The sequence below is a fragment of the Acromyrmex echinatior genome, chromosome 19 (assembly GCF_024713525.1).
Source record: "Acromyrmex echinatior isolate Ae372 chromosome 19, ASM2471352v2, whole genome shotgun sequence".
NCBI lineage: Eukaryota > Metazoa > Arthropoda > Insecta > Hymenoptera > Formicidae > Acromyrmex > Acromyrmex echinatior.
In genome coordinates, this window is record NC_141870.1 from 3,624,121 (window position 1) to 3,639,878 (window position 15,758).

General features: G+C 36.5%; 1 protein-coding gene across 2 annotated transcripts in view; it reads left to right on the top strand.

Annotated features, from left to right (window-relative positions):
- Positions 1 to 1,055: 1,055 nt before the first annotated feature.
- The window catches only part of LOC105147845 (Dual-specificity tyrosine phosphorylation-regulated kinase 2), a 176,901-nt gene continuing 162,198 nt past the window's right edge, over positions 1,056 to 15,758 (top strand). The window contains exon 1 of one of the 2 annotated variants that reach the window (XM_087415914.1): positions 1,056 to 1,502. The gene's annotated coding sequence lies outside the window, so the exon portion shown is untranslated. The remainder of the gene's footprint in view (positions 1,503 to 15,758) is intronic. The other variant, XM_011059150.2, reaches the window with a different exon arrangement.

Genomic DNA, 15,758 nt, shown 5'->3' on the forward strand with positions numbered 1-15,758 from the left:
TGAAGAAACGAACAATGTCTTTTAACTGGATAAAAGTTTAATTGTATTAATTTAAAGATTCTGGTAGTTTAGTGATAAAAATATAAAAGTATCTTGATTTATATTTTTATCACTAAACTATCAGAATCTTTAAATTAATACAATTAGACTTTTATTCAGTTAAAAGACATTGTTCGTTTCTTCACTGAAAAAAGTCTGATTGCAGAAGATTCAACTAATAAAAATAAAAATAAAAATCAAATAGTTATAGGTAATTTATAGATAATTCATACACTTTCTTAGGATCATTTTATTATTATTGTTTATTAAAATTAAACGAGGACAAATAAAGCTCAATATGAATTTATCGAATATTCTAGTTAATATAATCAGAAATTCAATTACACAGCAACCTCTTATTTTGTACCTCTTGTTGGTACAATCAGATTATTTTTCTCAATATTTGCGCGGCAATTAAATTTTTAAATTTTTTTCGTTCACTAGTCTAGCCGCGCGAGTCAATCGGCGCAGCCCGTTAATATCACGTGACTCAAATTTCGAGTAGAAATTTCGCTTCCCCCCCCACCTCCTTCGCAATCACTTCGCGCAATCATTTCGCCGGTCGTGATCGTTTTTGGTGATCGTGCGCGTCATACTAAATTTCGCAAAAGTTTTTTCTGCGATGTGAACGAGGCTTACAACGACCCCCTCGATCGAAGTGGAGACGCGATCGTGGCAAAGACGCATTCGTGTACGCAGTGAATCCGCCCGCCTCGCGTCGTTGTGCACATACATGCACATATATCGCCGTTCGCGAGTAAGCAAGCGGTACTCTCGCGGTGAATCGAACTTAAGGGCGTCGTGAAGTGAGGTGCGGATGGTCGCGGGCGCGCGCGCGCTAAAAGCGAGCGAGAGAAGAAGAAGAAGGGGGAACCCGCGAGACGGAGGGTCAAAAAATGCGAGGCTGCGCGCGCAGCCGCTTTGTCTCTTCCGTCGAGTAGTGGCTCGGCGGTGCGGTGGGGAGCGCTCGGAACCACGAGGGGGCCACCAAGGGTCCGCGAGCGGACCATGGCGGAGCAGTGGCAAACTGCATCCTCTCAGTCGGCCGCTGAACCCGCGCGCCGTACGGTTGGTAGGCGTGCGTTCATCGCGCTCGACCGTCCGTCCGTCCATCCGTTCAAACGTTCGTTCGTTCGTTCGTTCCGCGTACTGTTCGCTGTCTTTCGCTGTATTGCCTCATATCGCCTTCTTCCGACTGCCGTTGCGAGCGAGTCCGACGCGTGCAAGTGATATTCGCACGGTTTTCCTCTGTTTCTTCCTCCGGAACTGCTTGCAGTGCCTACCCTCGATTATCGTCGTCCAACGGCGGTGTTCCATCCGAGAGGAAAGCGGCGGAGTCAACGACGGGTGCTACTTGACTCGGTGAGACTCCCTCTCGGTGAGATCTACCCTTTTGGATTTTTCGGGATCGTTTCTCAGGCTGGTGGATCGTCCTCGTACGCGGTCAATCCTTCCTGCACATGGTGAGTACGCTATGAACATAGTACTGAATGCCACATTGACCGGCAGTTGCCTCGCGAAACGGCCACCCTCGCCCGGCTGGTGACTCACGGGGGGGTGGGTTGAAAGGGATGAGTGGATGCAGGGCTTATTATTCCCGCGAGAGAGTACCGTTATTTCTTCGCTAAAATTGAATAGCAAATACATCGATATTCTAGTCGAAAGGGAAGAGGAATGAAGTTGTCTCTAATGTCCGTTTTTTTATCAACATGGATTGACCGATTTTAATCTCGATAAATTTAATTTTCCATATTTTCCTTTAGTTTTAAGAATTAGAAAAAGATAAACTGTAATTAAAGTCAATCTAGATTGATAAAAATGCATGTAAGAGCGAATGGAATGTTTTCGATTTGGAAGTTTTCATTCACTTGTTTCTTCAATTTGAATTTTTTGGAATGGTGATATCTTTGATCGTCAAAAAGTGACGATCGATATGAAGGAGATTTCCAATATGGCTCCTAATAGATGTTTTGTCCTTGCGAAAGATCGAGGCACGCTCAAATTTCGAGCTGCATCGAATGAATTGGCGTTTATGTCGATATTATCAGGTTATGGATACGATTTTCTATGCAGGTGCGACCATTATAATTCGAACATGTGTTTAAGCAAAGCAGACAGGTTATGCTTTCTTCTCCGTAATGCCCATTTGGAAAATCACTGTGGTAATTTTATTACACCAGGAAGATATATTGCCTATTGTATATATAAATAAAAGAATTTGCATATACGTATTTGTATGTAAAAAGAAATATACGTAGCCATTGATTTTTCGATCAAATTATCCAACGAATTGGATCTAACGAAATCTAGTTTAACGCCTGTTTCTACCAATGTAATTTAATTTTATAATCTCGGTTCAACTAACTCTTCATCTTTTTCTGAGAATTAGGAAAAGATGAAGAGTAAGTTGAATTGAGATTAAAGTTAATCTACCTTGGCACAAATGGGCATAATAGAAACATATAGGTTAGGTTAGGTTTTATTATGCATCGAGAAAGCACATAAAGGTACAAGAATGAAGATGTATGCCATACAATTTTCTCAAAAAAATTTTGTATAAATTTTGTGATATTGAATTAGGAGCTATAAATAAAATCATGTCGCGCGTGAAATCTGTACCTTCTTTTTGGAATAATTTTTCTTGACTTTCGTCTGTCGTAGGGAACGTCATTTTCAGATTTAAATTCTGCATTTTAGTGCGATGAACTCCGAATTGAACGCCGACCGCACTTGATCTCGAAACGTGATTAGTTTTTTTCCTTTTGCAGAAATCCATTCTTGTCGCCGTAAAGGCACGTTATATACCTAACGTTATATACCTCATAGATGTCTTTTCTCATTACGGATTCTTTAGCCTCGAGGCAATTTTTCTTTGCTTAAAATAAAAATCGTGATTTATCACACCTTTTTCTAACATGCTACATTTTGTAATTAATTTTTAATTTATGATTCTATTAATCTTTAATAGTTAGGTCGTCAGAACCAAACAATTTTTATTTTTATAGTTATATTTTTTAATTATATATGTAGAATTAAATTTATTTTATTTGTATCTTCATGTGATAGAAGAATATAAAAGTAATAAACTACGAGACCTTTGTGAATTTGATTTTTTACAAATTCCATTTTTTTATTAAAAAATGATATTCTTTTATTTGCAGTTGTTTGTAGTAATAATAATTTCGTTTGTAGTTCCATGTATAATTTATAAAAAGTCGGATATCAAATTCACAAAGGTCTCGTCTCGGAAAAGAAAAATAAAAAAATCTAGAAGTCTTAAAGTTTATTACTTTTCACAAAGGTCAGAACGAGATTTTTAGATAATTGTGCGTAGGATGCTGTAGCCACCTACCTGTGTAAAGGTTAACAAATTCAGAACTGATTGAAAAATATGATGTTATTATTATTTAGACACTGAATTTTTTTTTTATTTAAATTTAAAATAAAATTTTTAGCCCACTTATAAATAATTTTTTTCTCAGTTTCTGAAAAATAATTTACTGTAAATTTTTAATAAACTACATTTAAAAAAATGTTTATTTTTCAACTCTATTAAGAAATTAATGCAGTATAATCTGAAAAAAAGATATATCTTCGTTATTTATTTTCTTTAAAGCCTACAGTTATCGAAAAATCCTGTATGTTCTTTTGATAATTCAAAATCTCTTTTGACTAGAATAATCAGTGATAATATATTTGTTTGGTAAATAGCCGTTCTAGATGAGACAAAAAAATCTGTGAGGAGAAAGAGATTCAGGATGACGTTTTGGGACATCGCGTATACTTCTAATAATAAAAGCTCTCAGAGTAACTCGCTAATGAGTACGCTGTGAAGAAAGGGAACGGTTGCGCTCGCCGGGTTTTCACACGTACACGCCAACGCGAGCAAAAGTGACGCAATCGAGAGAAAAGTGCTCGCTATCGCGAATAAAGTCGCGAGTTTTTGATTCCCGCGCGAGTCGCGCGCTTTGCATGCAATCTCCGTGTTGTGGTGGCTCCGTTAGTAAGTATCTGTCGTAATATTCGCAAGAACTTATTTTTACGGCCGATTATTCTTCGCTCGTCTAAAAGCCATTAGTTAGCAGTTTAACGTTGAAGTCTCTGTTGAAACACTTTTAATAATAAAAGAAATACATTATCCGTCAGACAAAAATCGTATCTCCATCTATAAATAGTCGTACGCTAATAAACGCGATAACCATCGCAGTGACGCATAATTATTATGTAATTATTATTAAGCGCCGATCGATGCGCTCGAATAAGCGTTTCCTTGTATTGATTTCACCGAGAAAGTCATCCTGTATCGATGATAGACGATCGTGCGTGACGTAACGCGACATTTTCGAGTTTTTCTCCATGAATTCTCTTCCTCCATGAACGACCGGTTTTCCTACGATCGCGCGCGGTTTAGTTGAGATTTTTCGACGGCCAGATGCGTGAATATCAAGTGTATCATGTAAATGGAGAAGCAAGAGGGTCGTTCTCGAGTGCACAAAATTGTGCGTGTCTCACATGATATAATCATAAGTGATACTAAGAATGAAGGGATTAACATAATACGAACTGGAGCCGTAATACTGGAGTCGTATGTCACGCGCGATGAGTGCACGTCGTTTTATCATGTGACTTTCCTTCCCCTCATGTATGTCGTTACTTCCTCCGGATGAGATACAATGAAAAAAAGGGCAAATTATAGGCTGCATGAAGTACGTCTTTATATACGTATAGAGTCTTCATCGGAACGTATCTTCAGGAAGTAGAGCTCAACTAGCGTACGTTGACACTGACTTTTTCAACTTTTTCCTCTCGCATGTATTATTTCTCACAGGGAACGATATTTTTATATATTCACAATACTGTGTGCCATGTTCAGTCAATAAGAATTTTTTTATATTCTTAGAATTTTAAGTAATTAAAGCATATTTATAATCAATATTGTTGCAACGGAAGACTCGACGTCGCAAAGCAATCGTGCTTCCTTCCGTTTAAATCTTGATAACATAAGTCATCAATAACCGCAATCTGGCGTAATTGCCGTAATTGCTATAACATTCCCATCGCGAGGAAAGCTACTGTCCGCACACTTTAGTCTGTAATTAAAGGCGAAGTTGCGTTTCCACGCTCTTAAGTGTTAACAACAGCAATTATCCATAATCGCGGTTTATACCTATAATTCTGATCACAACATTCCCATATATTCAGATTGATACCTCACACGGCCCTTAATTGAAAGCGACGTGTATGATGAAAATTACGTTTAATTGTATAACGACGCTGTCATCGCGGAATATCTGGGGAAGGATTTTCGCGACATCGTAGTTCGATTTCAGAACTGCTCGAGAGGAGCGCAAACCGCCAAGTTATGCCAACTCCCGACATTAGTGTCGCAGTACGACAATCGATCTTTCCGGCTAACCCGACTACCGCAAAGCTTCCGTTGTGGAAAATCCCACTTCGCGTCTATTAACCCTCGAAATCTTGAATAAACCACTGTCACGTAAAACGTACGAAAGATAAATTTAGGAAACAATATATAATAATAAAAGATATGACGATTTTAAAAGTTAGTTTTTAAAACGTATATATTTTTTATATATTCTGTGTAAATATTTGTATTAACAATGGAATATATATTACATAAATATTATATTTTATTTTATATGTATATGAAATATATATTTATTAATATTATTTTATATTCATTGATATCAATTGTTATTACGGATCATTTAATAAACGGGAATGGCGGGTTTATTCGAGAAAAAAAAACTTATATTCTAATATTCGCGGCATCGCCACGTCATAATAGTAGACTTGACTTAAAAAAATAAAAGTGCGACATACATGTACAGATATCCGGAGCGATAAAAAACGGTGTCCTTTAAGGTCGCCAAGCGCAATTATATCCAAACGAGCTCTATCTAATGATACTTAATAGTATCCTTTGCTTTATCCTAGCAACTTTCATTTACGTATACGTTCGCGTTTACACATTGAGCACATTGTTCACAGTAAAGGGTAATTGTTCGCCCGGCAATTCGACACGGAACTTCACTATACGTTCTTGCTACCCTTCAGTCCGTATTTTCCATTCACACTTAAATCCATTTAACGGTACATTTAATGATCCTATTTTTATACTTTGTGATATGAATGTTATATATTTCAATGGAGAAACCGGTAAGAAAAACGGGTTTTTCTCGTATCCCACTGGCTAATAAACGAGATTAAAAAACAAAAAATCACGGACACGTTGATTTAAGATTTTGCGCACGCCAATGAGAGGTATTGATGTTTGCGCGACTTTATTGATTGACCCTTGAAACCACGTGTAGTGTGTGTTACCAGGCGAGGCGTCGCCACGATTGTACAGCAAGGAAGTAATTCTCGTTTCCAGCGTTTCCCTTTTTTCTCTCCTTTTGTTGCCGCGCGCACAAATTCGGGCTCTGACTTCAGTCTCTTTTCTCGTAAATCATCGCCACGACAAAGTCGCCGCTATTGCTTCTGAAAACATCCCGGTGCCACGATCGCATTAACTGTGCCTCGCAAAAGCATCACGCTGCGCTCATACGTTTCATACCGATAGCCAGGGATTCGCAATTTATTTGCCTTCAACTTGTCGAGTAGCTTTCATATTACAGAGATTGTTGTTTACACGTAGCATGTTTTTTTTTTATTGAAATATCTAAACAAAGACTCTTGAAAACGGAATTGCAAAATTAAAATGCAAATCGGGCTGATAAGAGTAGCAGATGGTACGCAATTATATTGTATAAAATAATAAAATACGTAAAAATAAGTTGTTTTTTATGTATTGATTTATTATTTTATACAATATAACTGCGCACTGTTGATCGCGCTATAGACTCTTATTAGCTCTGTTTTTTTATTTTGTACACTGAAAAAAATTTCTGGTTGAAAACGGACGAAGCAGAATTTTCTACTTCAATTTGCTGAATTCTAATTGAGATAACCAGAATTTTAGTTGATATATATTTCTGGTAAAATATCTATTAGAATTTATATTTTTATCAAAATAATTATATCAATCAGAATTCTAGTTATTTCAATTAGAATTTTAGATTTAATCAGAAAATTCTGATTCGTCCAGGATTGTCACAGATCTGGAAATTCGGGAAAAGTCAGGGGAAAATGTAAAAAGTCTGAAATTTTGAAATTTTCTCACAATTTCTTAAACTGCTCCTATTCCAGATAATTGTTATACTTTTTTTAATATTATATCTGACGTTTATAGTGAAATACGTTCATAACTCGCACACTTTAAACATTTTTAATAAAACGATTAAAATTTATATTTTATTTATTATTTTTATTTGATCGCCCATTTTTTTCTGCATTCTTTTTTTCAATACTAATTTATTTTTTGTTGACTTGAATTTGCATCCAAAATTTTAGTATGCTACTCTTTCTGAGTTGTTTTTAATATAGGCTAGCTTTCCTACAATTCTTGACTTTAAATGTGTTAAAATTTACATAATTTATATTGAAAAATTTTCCATTTTTATCTGGAAAACCTGGCAAAGTCAGGGAATTTTTAAATTTATTTTCTGTGGCAACTCTGATTTTCCACCGGAATTACTATCTATCTATTATTTTCCTCAGTGATAATTACAATATTTCTCTATTAATTTTTTATTGAAACTTTTTGTTAAATAATCTTTTCATCCAAAGAAAGTCAATTATTACACAAGAGACAAGGCACAAGTATTTTTAAGGATACTTTCTGTCGACGAAGATCATATTTATCACTTAAAGGCATTCAACGTGACAGTCATTAACTTTAGACATCATAGTTTACTAGGTTTACATGGGACACTAGTAGTATGTTTATTCCGTGTTTCCGTTATCTCTCACACAGTAGAGCTGTTTGTAACATCAGCTTACATCATCGACACGATCGTTTTCCGGACGTTTAAGGGCTCTCATTCTCTCATTCCCCTCGAAAGCACTTTGGCCACTGGATAGTCGGATAAACCTTTTAAAACGTCAGCTGGACACGTCGGGATATTTCATATTCAGGAGGGACAAGGAGAGGAGACGAGGTAAGCCCCCTCCTCCCAGAGGTGGACGCATCTTTTTCCGGATTTGTCACGGCCATTTCGATACGCCGGCTCTTAAAAGTTGCTACTCGGACGAGCGGGCACGTGAACACGTGCGCGGGCTTTTAATTGCCCATATTTTTAGCTCGAGTGTCCGGTTTGCCCGCGACGATAAATTTCTCCGCTCCCGCTTCGGCGTGATCGCCGATGTTCCTTTCCTTTCTCTACCCTCCTGCCGCCGTCGCCGTCGCCGTCGCCGTCGCCGTCATCGTCGTGAATCTTGTACCTGGGCCTTGCACCTGAGAGAGTGCAGTGGCGTATTCCTCCTTCCTTTTCCTACCGGATCCGATGCGAAGGGTTCAGGTTGCTTATAATCCGAAAGTGGAAGGGGAGAAGTTCGAAGGGAAGATGCAAGAACCAAGAGGAAAAAAAACAATTACGACTCGAATACGAAGGAGCGTATTTGCAATAAAATACTGGCCCTGCCTGCTAGATAATTAATATACTTAATGGGTCGATGATACGCCACGGGGAAATAGCAAATGAGATACATCGTACAGTCTACTGTTCGCGTGCGGTGCCGAGCTCTAACCGCATATAATATTAAACTAGTTTCAAACGTCATACAGGAACGTACGATCAGGAATGAAGACGTTAGCAATAAAAAGGAATAAAATTTTAAGCGAATAATCGAGCTAAAGTTTCTCTTCATTACTTTACAAGATTGTTATTTTATACTGATTAACATGAAAATAATCACTCGAGATTATATACCAGGCAATTGTGTATTCTTGCTTTGTTAGCTGATCATTTTGGAGCAGTTCCTTCGCACAAGCCGTATCTGAAAGGTTAATATGTATCATTTTACACGATATTGGCCGATGGCGAATTTCGAACGAGAATGAAACGGTACAGTATACTTATTCGCCATACTTTCCGCATGATTGCACGAACATTACAACGAAGCCGCAGAATTTTTTTCGCCGCGACGCGTTTCCACGTCTCGTTACCTCGTAACCCTCGCGGGACGCAGGAATCGGATCAGGATCATTGCGGAACAGCACGGTACAGCACAACAGGAGGAGGAGGAGGAGGAGGAGGCCGCATATTGTCGAAGCGTAACGGATCAGAGTGAAAGTCCGAGACACGACTCGCGCCGATCGCTCGCTCGCTCGCGAGTCCGTCTCTCTTCGAAGAGGAGCCTTCGAAGGCGCGATATCGGGCACAACTCGAACGGATCCGAAATAGTCGTGAGCGCGTTCGCACCTCCCGGCCAGTCGGCGATACTTACGCAATTACGTTACGAGAGCGATACCTTCTTTCTTCCTTTCCTCTCCAGGAAGCTCACCTTCTTCCCTCGTCTCGCTCGGGCACGCATTCGTTTTCGCTTCTGTTTCGCTTCGATGAGAGGCGCGTGCGAGTGCGTTTCCGACCCAACCACTTCGCGCCACTTAGGTTTTAGTTGTGGCGAAAGGGCCCTCACGATGTTTCAGTGGATTATTTTTATCGCCGAGATGCGATACCCTTTCGCTTTCGACGATTCCAGATCTATGTAGAGAACACACGCTCCCCATTTTTGTATCTCTCTATAAAATTTCTAGAGTGAATCCTCACTCTAGAAAGAATAAAATGTCATTTTTAAAGATTGAAAATTGAGCCATTCTCTTTTAAACCTAGCTCAATTTTCATTCTTTAGAAGAGGGTTGCTCCATAAAATTGCAAATCTGGAAAATCGGAGGAATATCATGGAAGTTGAAAATAGGAATGTGAGGAAATCCGGAGAATTTTATAAAATTTTCTGGAAAATAAAATAATAAGAGAAGGGGGTCTTTCTTGTTCAGAAGCCTAAAAACTGGCCTTTTTTTTAAGTGGATTGTAAACAAACTATTTAGATAATACTTTGTTTTAAAGGAAGTTCTATCTTATAAATTAAAATAATATTCTCCCTCTCCTCTCTCGTAGTTCATTGAATTGACGTGTAAAAAAAAAATCACGGGAAGTTTCAGGCAGCCCTGTAATTAAAAAATATTTTAATAAATTTTTTTTACTAGTATTCTACATTGTTATATGTTATTACTAAATCAACATTTAAGTTAAAATTTAAAAATTTAACAAAAAATGGCAGCAAAACGGAAATTTTTGATTTTCAGCATTTTTTGCGCGCTCTATCTTTAAAAAAAAGAGTTCAAGATTATTGATAAATGTAAATAAATTATGGTTTATAAACTGCAAAAAAATGTAATAATGGCGCAAAAATTTAAGTCAATTAGTCAAGCCGTTTTTTCAGAAGAGTTTCCCGCGGTTTTGAAAACATTCGTTTTGAATTGATTTTCTGCGCATACTATAATCTAAATGTATTCTTACTGATCGTTAATCCGCTATTCCAGGATTATTTACTTCTTTTTGGTTGCTCCAACTTATTCTAAGAGTCTCGATCAACACAATAGAATAGAAACCGGTCTTTTAAAATGAGCATAATACACTCGACAGTCAATCCTCCGTTATCTGCTCTATTTTCATCGTGTGTAACGTTTCAGAAAAACCAATATTTCAAGATCATTTTTTTTTCATAATCGTTTTAGAAATTAATTCTATACACATGTAGAATTCAAAAATTCATTTTTTTACCCTGCCAATGAAAAAGATCCCTTAAAGAAATTTAATACATATATATACATCACACTTAAGCAGTTTTGGAACACTATTAACTTAACAATTAAATGAAAACGATATCAGTAATATTAACAGTGATTTACATTGTTATGTTAAATTTCTCAATAAAACATTGAGGAAAATAAGTATACAATTAAATATAATATCAAAATACTAAAAATTTTTAATATTAAAAACATCAGGGAAAATCATGAGATTTTATCTGGAAATGATGGAAAAATTATGATACTTTAAGATAACAAATTTGTGGCAATTCTTAGAGATTCCACTCCAAAGAATTTAAAGAAAACCTTTGACATTCGACGTTTGCAAATATTAAAGTTGTTGCGAATTGGAATATCAGGAATTTATTCAGAGCTACGTTTTCGCAAATAGTATTGCTCTCAATCGTTGTATCTTGCGATCTTTTGTGATTCTTTATTTATCGAATTGCATAAAGAACCTATAAGAGATGACTGCGCAATAAGTGCCTGCGTATTATTCATTTCGAAAGTCTTAAGTGACGGAAGTGCATCCTACTCTACGTTCGTGGAATTGCGACAGGCAGTTAATTGCTGAAATATGGGAGACAGCCGTGGCGATTCGTGATTCATAATGCCTACGTTTCGATTTCTATGTCAATGACGGGATAAACTCCTCTGTGCCAAATTGGATTAATTTGTGTAGGTTGAGAGAGCTCTGACAAAGAGAGGGACTTTGTTCGAAATATTGGTACCACTAGTCGATATTTAGCCCGGTTACAAAGCTCTTACAAAAATACCGAAAGAACTATTTAGAAATACAAACGTGGGCATATGTATCGAAAATATTTTCTTGGTATTGATTCAGCTTGTACCATATATAAGACATTTATCATATATACAATTATTTATACAATATCGATAACATTTGGTTAAATATCGAAATTATCAATATTAATGAATTCTTTAACTGTCTGCATTGTCTGCAATCTAGGTCTTTGTTGACACAAGCGAAATTTTACTCTTAAATTGCAGAATCAGATATATATGTAAATTCACACAGAAATATGTAAATATTAAAATTCACTTTGTTTGAATTTAGGAATTCTTAGATTTATTCTTATCGATATCAAAATTCGCATTATATTATTTCACTCTTAAATTTCATCCTAATTTTTGCCGAAATTTCAATTTTTATTAAATAAAAGTTTTAGTTTGAATCTAAGAACTATTAGCATCAAAGAAGCAACATTAACCCAGTCTGTTGAGTTAAATAACATTTTTATACATATTAAATAACATATATTTAATTTTCATATATGTGTTAAAATGTAAATCAATTTATTTCTGTGATTGAATTACTTAGTTTCAAAGTAAACAATGTCCAAATTAACATATGTACTTAAATAAAGTAAATTTGAGTCAAATTTAATAATGCACAATTTCTGTTTAACTAAATTAAATTAAATTAAATTATTTAACTTCATTGTTTTGATTAAATTAACGAGATATTGAGTAGGAGTGGCGACATAAAATAATAATTAAAAATAATTTAAATTGTGTATAATTTGACATCATTTAATAACATGTGTTAATAGTCATAGAGATGTTGATGAAAAGTTATCTTGAATTTTTTTTAAACCGAGAATAACAAAAAAACTTGAGATGGACAAAAAAGATCCAGATTGTAGACAGAAGAGATGTTAAGATATGATTGTTATCCCTTTTTAGATTGTATTTATAACATAAAGAGATAAAGAATCATTTTAATCGGAGTTAATGCTAATGCTGTGATCGATCAAAAGATTCTTTGTCGATAAGAGATACCAAAGCCGAGATAGCAAAGGCTAGTTTGGATCCAGACTGGACCTGAGCTGAATTCTCGTGATAGCAATCTCATCTTCATCTTCATCGAGAAAGTCCCTTGCTACGAGAAAGTCTCGTAACTGCGTAAGCCATGGCGAATGCCGCGTCGAAACAATGACCGGTATTCGGAGCGTGCATTTATTTAAATCGCGAAGAGAGGCAAGTGTTGCTCCTTGCTCGTCGAGTACGCAGCGAAGAGGTTAAATATATCTGGCCTGGCCTAAGCGTTCCTCCTCCTATCCTCATTCCTTTCAAACGGCCGGTCTTTGCTAAGTCAGATTCGAGTGCAGTACTCTAGACGAGAACTGTACGAGGGTTGTCCCGATGACGAATGATCGGCGAAGTTTCCAAGATTAGTTATGGGAAACCATTGCAAAGACCGTTCGTTCGTAAATCTTGTGACTCACGGGTTAAGATAGACGGATCACTTATCGCGAAGTCACGATAGAAAATGTCGGATTAAATATCTAAATTAAATCGTTTATGCACTACATAATTGCGGTATTTGCAAGATTTGTAATGTTAATGCGTATTTACGGTCTAGTTCTGGAAGCGCGGTTTAACGCGCGTTATTATTCAGCGTATACCGTTGTCAATAACAATCTGATTAATTTAAGTAGAACGGTTGATGGTTTAACGTTAATGCGTTTGTTGACAGAAATGTGAATTGCGCTCTGTCATTGCATAATTGATTATTTTGAAAATTTATTCGGTTAAAACATTATCGTAATGCTGATAAGAGGACAGCCGAAGGGGTGACTGTGCACACAAGTGTGTGAAGCTCCGCCCAAAGAAAATATTTAGGCCGGAAATTATGCGCGATATTTTCGCACTCCAATAATAAACTAAAAGCTACGCTCGCAGCGGATAGCGGATAGCGGATAGCGGATAGCGGACCAAACGAATAATGATCGTTAAATTGGAGCTGACGAGCGCAGTTTTCGTTCGTCGACGCGTGATGCTCTCCTCGCGTGTAATCCCGATTTATTTCTCGCCCGATTTCAATTACGGCAGCCGTGTGTGTGTTGTGTGTGAATCATAAAGCTCTGTAACCCGTCAAATGGAAATAAATGTGCTTTGATAATTACACGAAACGAATATTTTTGAAGCGATATCCAGTTTTGTCAAAAAAAAATGTACTCATTAGCTTCAGCGAGCGTGTCGAATACGTAGCTTGATTGGGTTAAACGTCCAAAACAATACAAAGGATTTTATATCCCATAATTGAAATTATAGATCGTGTTTCATATAATTAAATATTGTGTAATTATGACTTGTATAATTAAATATCAAATTATTTTTCGATGAATTCATAATAAAGATAATAAATATATAATAATTTTACAAATTTTTGAATCACGCACAGAAAGAATTTTGCTGAAGTATCTACAGCTCGATACAGATCCGAAAATCATTTTGTTAAATATCAAAATAATTTTTTAGGAATCTCAAATAATATTGCAAAAAAAAATGTTTTGTTGCATTCTAGCAACAATTTGAACGTCTTGTACATAATTATTTTGATCCAACAAAATTATGTTTAGATTTTTATAACTAAAATTTTAGATACTTTAGCAGAATTATTCTTTTCGTGCGTAAATATCGCATCAAAAAAATTCGATGCAGTTATCAAGGTATATTTATTTCTATTTGACGGGTACGTAATACAAGTATATGATGTAGGTGAACGTTTTTCACTTTGCACTCTTTAAAAAATACGACTGCAATTTGCAGGGAGTAAAATGCCGATGCGTCTGCGAAAAAATACGCGGTAAGTGCTGCGGCGCGTACAAATGGGAAGTGTGCGGTTCGCCCATGGGTGCTTATACGATGTGGAAGGAAAAAAAGAAGCACGAAAGTGCAAGTCGTTTGCGTAACGCGTGAGTTACTTACGGCGGCGTTCACACCGTCAGTTAACAACGCAATGTCAGTTAAACTGTTACAGTCGTTTCACTGTTACGCTTTAATAGTTCTCTAGCAATAATGTTCTACATGATGTAAAATTATTTAATAACTAGTAAAAATATTCGAAACCATTTGCTCGACGAATGTCTAGATATACGTGAAAAAAGTCATACGCGAGATTTCATGTATTTGCCTCTCAAGTAGTAGCTCAAGTAGTAGCTCAAGTAGTTCTTGTAATACATGAAATATTAGATATGAATCAGACAAATTTGTGCCTATTGACGATGACAATACGATTTCGCGAACGAATAAAAGAGCGTTACATGATGCCGTGTATGTGTTGTAGGAGATTTCTCACGACTGATGAAAGTGACTTCCCCGATCGACCTCTCCGCACTCAATAACACCGGCGTTCCTTTAAGGCTTCTGTTTATCACGGGTATCGTTTTACGGGATTGTTCGCACAGATAGACGGCCGGCAATCGGAACCGAGATTTGAGAAAGTCACGATCTCGACGAGTAAAAATTTTATTAACACTCACGTAAATGACGATTAATAAAATAAATAATTATATCCTTATTTTATGGAGATCACTTGTCACGGTGTTTTTAGTAGTAAATTAAAATCATTAAAAAAAATCATTTCAAATTCAATTTAAAATATGACATATGCTTTTTGCTGGATGTAAAGAGAAATCAGAGATAGAGATAATCGTGTAATTAACGGAGACATTACGGTACTGACGAGTTACTTGTTTTTCTCTATGATGTTATAAAATTGTGCGAATCGATTACGATGATTGACAGCCAAGATGGTTTAGGACTATAAAAAGATCGTAGATGAGAGTGCGACGACGCGATAAGTATTACAAAGTCATCTTTTCACGGTGATAGCTTTCCAACAGCCATTATTTATCGAGTTTTCGAGCCGTTATGTCATACCGCGTTATTAGTCTATCATTAATCCATACCAATATGAAAACACAGATATTGGAAATTACACGTTGTCCGATGTAATCATCCCTTAATCATACACAATCTAAAAAAAATAAAAAAAAAAGAAGGAGATACCCTCGTAACCTTCCAAACCGCAATTCGCACGCGTGATTAAGCGCAATATGCATAACTGCCACGACTATCACGTGCATTGTTGCATTCGTCTGTTTTCTCCTGGATTTTGTACAGCCGCCGTTAATTATAGCAATTGCCGCATGGTACGCATTATCGCGGAATGCAGTTATGCAAACGAGAAGAG